We start from the raw sequence: 7,492 nt of genomic DNA on the forward strand, positions 1-7,492 counted from the left end.
AATATTTTAGTGACAGTAACAATATGAATTTAAAAAAAAACAAAAAAAAAAAAAAAACTGGGTTTCACATATTATTATTATTTAAAATTATAACAAAATGATTTTTGTTTTGCTGAAAGCCGAAGCTCAAACTCAAAAAATTTTGTCAGGATTACAAACATGGTAAAAATAACCCCTCAAATCATATGAAAAGTACTTTTACTTTTCAGTCCTCTTTAAAAAATGTAATGGAGCAGAAAGTGCAGATACTGCTCTCAAATGTAGTGAAGTAAAAGTAAAAATTTTCCACTGTAGAATGTACTGATGTAAAGTACAGATACCTCAAAATACTACTTTTACTTAGTTCCTTCCACCACTGCAAAGGTGACCACAGATTTATAGTTTCACAGTGTTGTTTTTGCGCGGTCACCTTTGACACCAATTTCACGCTGTCCGTCTAAGCTGGCTGTTTAGAGCACCGCTGTCAATACAAATGTAATACACTGAGTAATAACTCCTGCTAAGTATTGATCCTATGGGATTTCAACACTGTTAAGCACTCTATTCTACCAGCTTCAATCTTTACATGAGCGCCAGTGTGAGCGCCGGGTCTAGTGACAGGGAGATTGAGCCGACTCCTGCCCCTCGGCCCCACAGACCCCCCACCATCCCCCCCATACACCAGCGGCCTGTTAGCTCCACGCTCCCCCAGTGCGGCTAATGACTGCTAATTGTAAAGCAGCAGGAGATAAGCTAAAAACTGGACAGCAGAAGTCAATGCAACCGACACAATTGGCCCCTGACTGAGAGGCTGGTGGCCCTTCATCTGTCAACATGAGACTTCAGAAATAGATGGTTATTAAAAAATGACCAGCGTTTCAAGTCACAAATACATTTAGTCTGTGTCTGCGTGCTTGAAAATATAGCAGTATATATAAATGGACATAGCTAACGCGCTAGATGCCACGTTTCATGGGCGCTTCCGGCTCCATTGACTTTAGCTCCATAGAAAAACTGGCGCCTCTCGTCATTTTGGTCTTAAATGTTTGTGTTAACCCGCTCTACACGATCCTGGTGTTTTTGTTTGGCTATTGTGTCTGTAAATCAAGATATGAACATTAATAACAGATAAATCAGCCGCCTTTTTTCCCCTCTAGCGTTAGCAAAAGCTTTGTTTGACGGTGTCACCGAGGGAAGGGACATTATCTTCAACAGCCCCGCTCTGGATTGGCTCTTTGGTTGCTATGACACTCGCAGTCGTAATTTGTAATTGTAACGGAAGCGATGGTAGACCAGGTAAAGAGCTGAAAGAAGTTTTATCTGATATCAGAAGAGTGTAGGTACAAATAGCAGGTACATGTGGGTGTGTGAGTGTGTGTGAGGTACATTACAAAGAAACCTATCTATAGAAGACTGGTCCTATTTACATACTGTCTGTAGAAGGCCATGAATGGATATACCATTAGCTGTTTACAAGAAGGTGGAATACGTTACTAAAAGTTGCTTGCAGTCACTGAAAAGATGTATTACAACACCTCTTGTCCACTGAAAGATGAATACCCGTATCAGGTAACAGAAGTAGTAGGTTCCAGTGTAGACATCTTAAAATAAGCATGTGCCGCATTCTTACTGAGAAACATATTCACCTCAATGTTTAAGACACACAACATTCAACATAAGTTTTTAGAGTAAAATAATAAAACAAAGAATTCAAAATATGGATCTTGGCTCCAAATTGGCCGCTCTAACTGCTCTAGCCTCGATGAGCTTCATTTCACTGGAACTTGAACACTGTAGGTGAGGTTGCACTCACTTTGTCCACTTCTTTAAACATGAGTACATCGTATTGTTAGACAGCTGCCCCTCACTTCTGAACAGTAAAACACAGCATTGCATCGTAACAATATGATTCAGAGCCTATTCCATTTTCTTTTCCTTTTAACAGAAATGTACAATTGTATTTTATTATCAACAAACCAAGTTCTGAGTATTTTTACTTTCCAATACAAAAATAATTGGTTGTTTTGAATGCTCCAACTTCCAAAAGTGAATAGGAAAAAGTAAAAAATTTGGAGATAAGAAAAAAAAAAAAGGATAATTATTTTCGATTTCTGAAAAACTGGTTCAGCTAAAGTTGCTTTTTTCTTTGAGACTATCACTTGAGGAGTAGGCAAGAAATGTTTTGATTTTACTCCTGGACTAATCGAATGCTTTTCTAGTTCTGTTATTGATGGGGTTTAAATGTGTAACTCTATGGGTCCTCTTTAAATGTGTCACTCTATGGGTCCTCTTTAAACGTGTCACTTTATGGGTACTCTTTAAATGTGTAACTCTATGGGTCCTCTTTAAACGTGTCACTTTATGGGTCCTCTTTAAATGTGTCAATCTATGGGTCCTCTTTAAAGGTGTCACTCTATGGGTCCTCTTTAAATGTGATACAGGAAAAAAGTGCTCCACTGTGTTTTTAAACTCCATGCACCTTCACTAGAAGCATTTGGATCATTTCAGGAATTGCTGATCTCTGCTGAACTAAAGGTAAAAGGAGCTGTTAACTTGAAATCTACCACTTTGTGACATCACAAGGTGGAACAGAGCATTTTGAGCTTTGGAAATGTAGACAAACTAATAATAAAGTGTTACTCAAACATTAGTGAATGAAACAAAACACAACTCTGGGTCTGTTTTTGAGGAGGTAACATGACTTAAAACTCACAAGAGTCCCTTTTGTGTAATGTAAGACCTTTCACGTTATTTAAGACTAGACAGAAAACCCGCCTCTTCGCCCTGGAATTTAACACTAGCTACACAGGATATATTGGTGTCTTATTGTTCTTTACCCCTGTATCGTGTTATCTCTGTGTTATCTCTTTAAATGTGCCATAGAAATAAACTTGAATTGAATCGAATAGTTTACGGTTTGCTTTCAAAATGGCAGCTCTGTCTTCAGTATAAGTCTCTGTATCTCGATAGTGACACCACAGACGTCAGTACAAAGCCTCCCCTTGCATACATAAGTCACTTGACATTTGGATGCTGGGGGTCGGTGCTGCTCTCTGTGTAAATCCACTCTTAAGCTCTGCCCAGCCTCTGGCCTTAGCGTTGTCCCGGTGACTTCATCTCTTCCTCACCGGCATCTGTCCTTGTTGTTTTATCCCTTCGAATTTGCTTAAAATCTGAAAATCCTAATATCGTTGCGTTTTCTATTTGGCGGTTACACATATTAGCTCGTGTGGAAGTGAACTCAGCATATTCGTGAGGCATTGTGTAACAGAAAAGATTGGGCTTATCTGTATCATCTCCCATTTCAGCAGGAACATTTTGCCTTTGTTTCAAGTCCATTTTCTCCATAGTGTAAGCGTCAGCAGCAGCAGCCCGTACACCCGCCCCGGCCCCAAACAAGAACAGTACAATCCAAACCCTATTTCCATGTAGAGGAGAAGGAATCTTTCACTTTCTCGCTACTTTCATCACTCCATCCATCATCATCCAGTCATCTGTTTACGTTCTTTTGTTTCTCAAAAATTTTACATAGAAAAGCTGCCTGTATTTTTTTTTTTATTTCTGTAAAAAAATACTTCAAAACATAGTCATAATGGGGGCCTGAGACATAATCTCTCACAGATCTATGATTGCATCCTCAAACCCAAAGCAAACAAAAAGAAACAAAGAGAAGAATAGTGGGGCCATTAAATGTTGAATAAGGTCATTAAGGCTGAAACTGGAGACAATAGCTGTTTACAGTTTCAGTGTAGTTAGCTCCGCCCTTCAGACAAATATAAGACAGTGTCCACCTGTAATCTGACCAGAACTGAAGAAGCAGCGAAACGTCTTCACTCCTACAATGAATAATCCAGCTGACAGATTTAACTTTGTCTTCTGCTACAGATCAGACCTGGATGACTGAGGGACACACAGACATAGTTATAATATGTGACTGGGATGGACACACACATCAGTAGATAAATGGTCCTCCTACTGACCTACTGTCACCCCAAATCTTATAGTGCGCCCTGTTAGAATTTGTTATTTTAGTATGTAGTTTTTATGTTTTTAGCAAAAGAAAATTCAATTGTCAACTGATCAAAAGTTTCAGAGTGATGACGTTTGGCTGCTCATCCAAGCCGCTTCTTCAGTTCTGGTCAGATTACTGCTGGACACTGCCTTATATCTGTCTGAAGCTAACACACCTGCTTATTTACAGTTCCCGTTTGTTAGCTAGGTCTAATGAGCTACACTAAGTGTGAACTGTGCCTGAGTCATACTTAGCATAATTATTCAGGCCCCTAATGGCTGCGCTCACATCTATTAGCATACTGGCTATTAGCATACTGGCTAGCACTATTATTTTCATTGTTTTAATTTAGGTCTGAGGATGGAGGGATAAATAGGACATAAATGATGTCTAAGGCCTCTGTTCGTGTCTTTCTTGAGTTAATTCAATTACAATTACACATACATTGCAGGCAAAGTAATTACACCTCCATGGAGACAAGCCGGCGGCCCAAACCCTCCACCAGAAAAGTCACACAGTGCAGCTTTAACCTCACCTCTGCTCTGTCTCGTCTTTGTTTTGCTTTAGGTGTGAGGATGGAGTTAAAAATAGGAGACAGATGATGCCTAAGTCCCGCTATTCACTCTAAAGCTTGTCCAGTTGACAGAATAGAATTTTCTTTAGCTATGGATCATACCTGGACGATTGAGGGATTAGAGAGACAGCCTTCCTTGTTGGTTTGCTCGCTATCGCCCCCTCTTGCCCCCTCTCTGCTCCAGCACAGATGGCCAGGTCAGACATACACAGGTAACATACGACCTGTGCGTTCCCGGGACACCTGAGCCTCGGGTCCAGGGGCAAAAGGGTACCACCTCTCCGCACCTCCATCAGCCTGGGACGCATCCTCTCCCCCTCACCCTCTCCTTCCCCCTCTCCTCCTCTCCTCTGGCCAGTCAGCTCCACCCTCCCCCAGTGCGGCGAGCCTTCTGGAAGGAGCAGATGGTAAGAGAGATGTCCTCCATAACCTGGGACAGCAGCCAGAGCGGGCCCGTGGATGATCCCTGATGCCTGCCTAATAGAGGTAGACAGGGTGAGCGGAGACCGGCTCTGGCTGTGCGCGAGTGTTTGTGGAGAGGCTAATTTTATCAGCCTCTGTAATTAAGCATGTTTTTGGAATGTGGTTTTTTCAACCCACAGATTTTGGTTCATGTCTTGGCTGTTCAACAAGACTACGGTGTGCAGTCAACTTGTCTTTTGATTAAACTTTATAACACACACACAGAGAAACACAGACACTCTAACGTTATGGAGTATTTAGATGATTATTTTCAGAGGTGTGCAGTACGCATTTACTCAGTTACATTATTACTCAGTTACATTTAAAGACGTATGTTTCTAGCTGCATACTTTTAAGATTTTTTTAAATTAACAGTAACAGTACTCTTACTTGAGTAAAAGTCGTGGTCACTCATTCCACTCTGAGTAAGTGACAAAAGTTTTAAGTTGATGGTAAACGGTCACATTTTATATAGAGCTTTTGTCTTCAAGACTCAAAGAGCTTTGAGTGCATCAAGGACCCACTCACCCATTCACACACCAGTGTACACAGACACTGAGGGTGAGGGTTAAGTGTCTTGCCCAAGAACACGACAGCATTCATCTGTGGGAGCTGGAACCGCACCACCAACCTGTGGGTCGGTGAATCTGACCGCTCAAACAATGATGTTCATGTTGAGAGAGAGATTCAAACCACCGAACTTCGAATCAGTGGACAAATGCTCTACCAACTGAGCCACTGTCGAAGATCATTTGCACATCTGTGTTTCTTGTGCCGCTCCTTCAGACATGATGTATTTTGTCTCATTTTTGTGTTTGTCCTTTAAAAATAGATTTTGTGCATTATTTTAAGTTTGTCCTTTACATTACTGTAACTTTACATTATAAATGTATGTAACAGATGTAACGTCCCATCTGTCCCGGATGCCTCCTGAACGCCCTCCTGAGGAGGAGACGGGAGGAGGAGACGGGAGGAGGCCTCAGGTAAGTCTGGGATTCCCTGCTCAGACCCCGGCTCCCATGACCAGGCCCGGGATATGCAGAAGAAAATGGATGGATGTTACATCGCAGTAGTTACTCTTACTTGAGCAGTACTTTCCCCATATTCCCCATTTTTTACTCTTACTTGAGTAATTTCTCAGTCCACTGCTTTGTACTTATACTTGAGTAATATTTAACTTTAGTCAATTTTTTGGCTCCTCTACACAACTATTTTGCATTCACACTGATGTGAAGAAGGCAACAAGGGAAAACTCACTTGATTAAACCTTTCAGTGTTTTCATTTTTTTTTTTTTCCTTTGGGGAAATGACAACAACTTGTTGCATTCAATCTCCATATTAACCCAAATAAATCTTGTTTATATAAATGTTAACCAGACCCATCAAGAGAAATTTGGGGGCCCAAGGCAAGAAGCCTCACCTAGGCCCCTCTCTCTGTAGCTGCTGCTATCAGACTCGTCATTTTGATCTTAAAATGTTCGTATTAACCCACTCTACATGATCCTGGTGTTTTGTTTTTTTCGCTGTTGTGTCCATAACTTAAGATATGAACATTAATAACAGACAAATCAGGCACCTTCTTTCCCCAAAGTCACTTCTGCTAGTGATAGTAACGGGTTTGATTGACAGCGTTGCTAAGCACCTGCTTAAATCAGCGGTGTGGGCGGAAAGGGGCATCACCTCACTCCAGATTGACTCTTTGGTTGCTATGATACTCGTGGTCAGAATTCCAAGTATGGAACTCTGCTCCAAATTCTTTACACAGACTATGATGTTAACCTAATCTGGTAAAAATCAGACTGATATGTGAAGTGCTCTTGATTTGAGTTCTACGATCATCAGTCTGAGAAGGCTCTCGTTGAAAGTAATCGATTTAGACAAATACTTCACACTGATTAAGGAAGTGTCACAACGGGCGGAACAAGCCAAGAAGCCAAACTTTTGTTAGACCCTGTTTTCTAAATTTGAAACCACATCTTCTGCCCACAGAGGCCGGCCTGTACATCTGCTGATTAAAAAGCCCTGAGCTGATCATTGATTCTATCTGAAATAAAGCGCTCGCTCCCTGGTAAACCAGCAGTGCAGTCGGGAAGGGGCATTACTTTCACCAGCCTCGCTCCAGATTGGCTCTTTTGGTTGCTATGATACTCGTGATTGAAATTCCTAATATGGAACTCGACTCAAAATTCACCTCTATAATAACCACTAGCCTCGATGAGCTTCATTTGACTGGAGCTGAATGCTTAGTCAATTAGTCGGCTTCTTTACACAGTCTATGGTTTGAACTCATGGAAAGTCCCACAGTATGGCATTAAACTTATCTTCACAGAGGCCTGCCTGTAGATCTGTTGATTAAAAAGCCCTGAGCTGATCATTGATTCGATCTGAAATGATTGGATTGAGATGTAATGAAAAATGGATTAAGATGACAGCCTTGAAACAAATCACTGAAATGACGTGTGAGT

This window comes from Periophthalmus magnuspinnatus, chromosome 8 (assembly GCF_009829125.3).
Source record: "Periophthalmus magnuspinnatus isolate fPerMag1 chromosome 8, fPerMag1.2.pri, whole genome shotgun sequence".
In the NCBI taxonomy this organism is placed as follows: domain Eukaryota; kingdom Metazoa; phylum Chordata; class Actinopteri; order Gobiiformes; family Gobiidae; genus Periophthalmus; species Periophthalmus magnuspinnatus.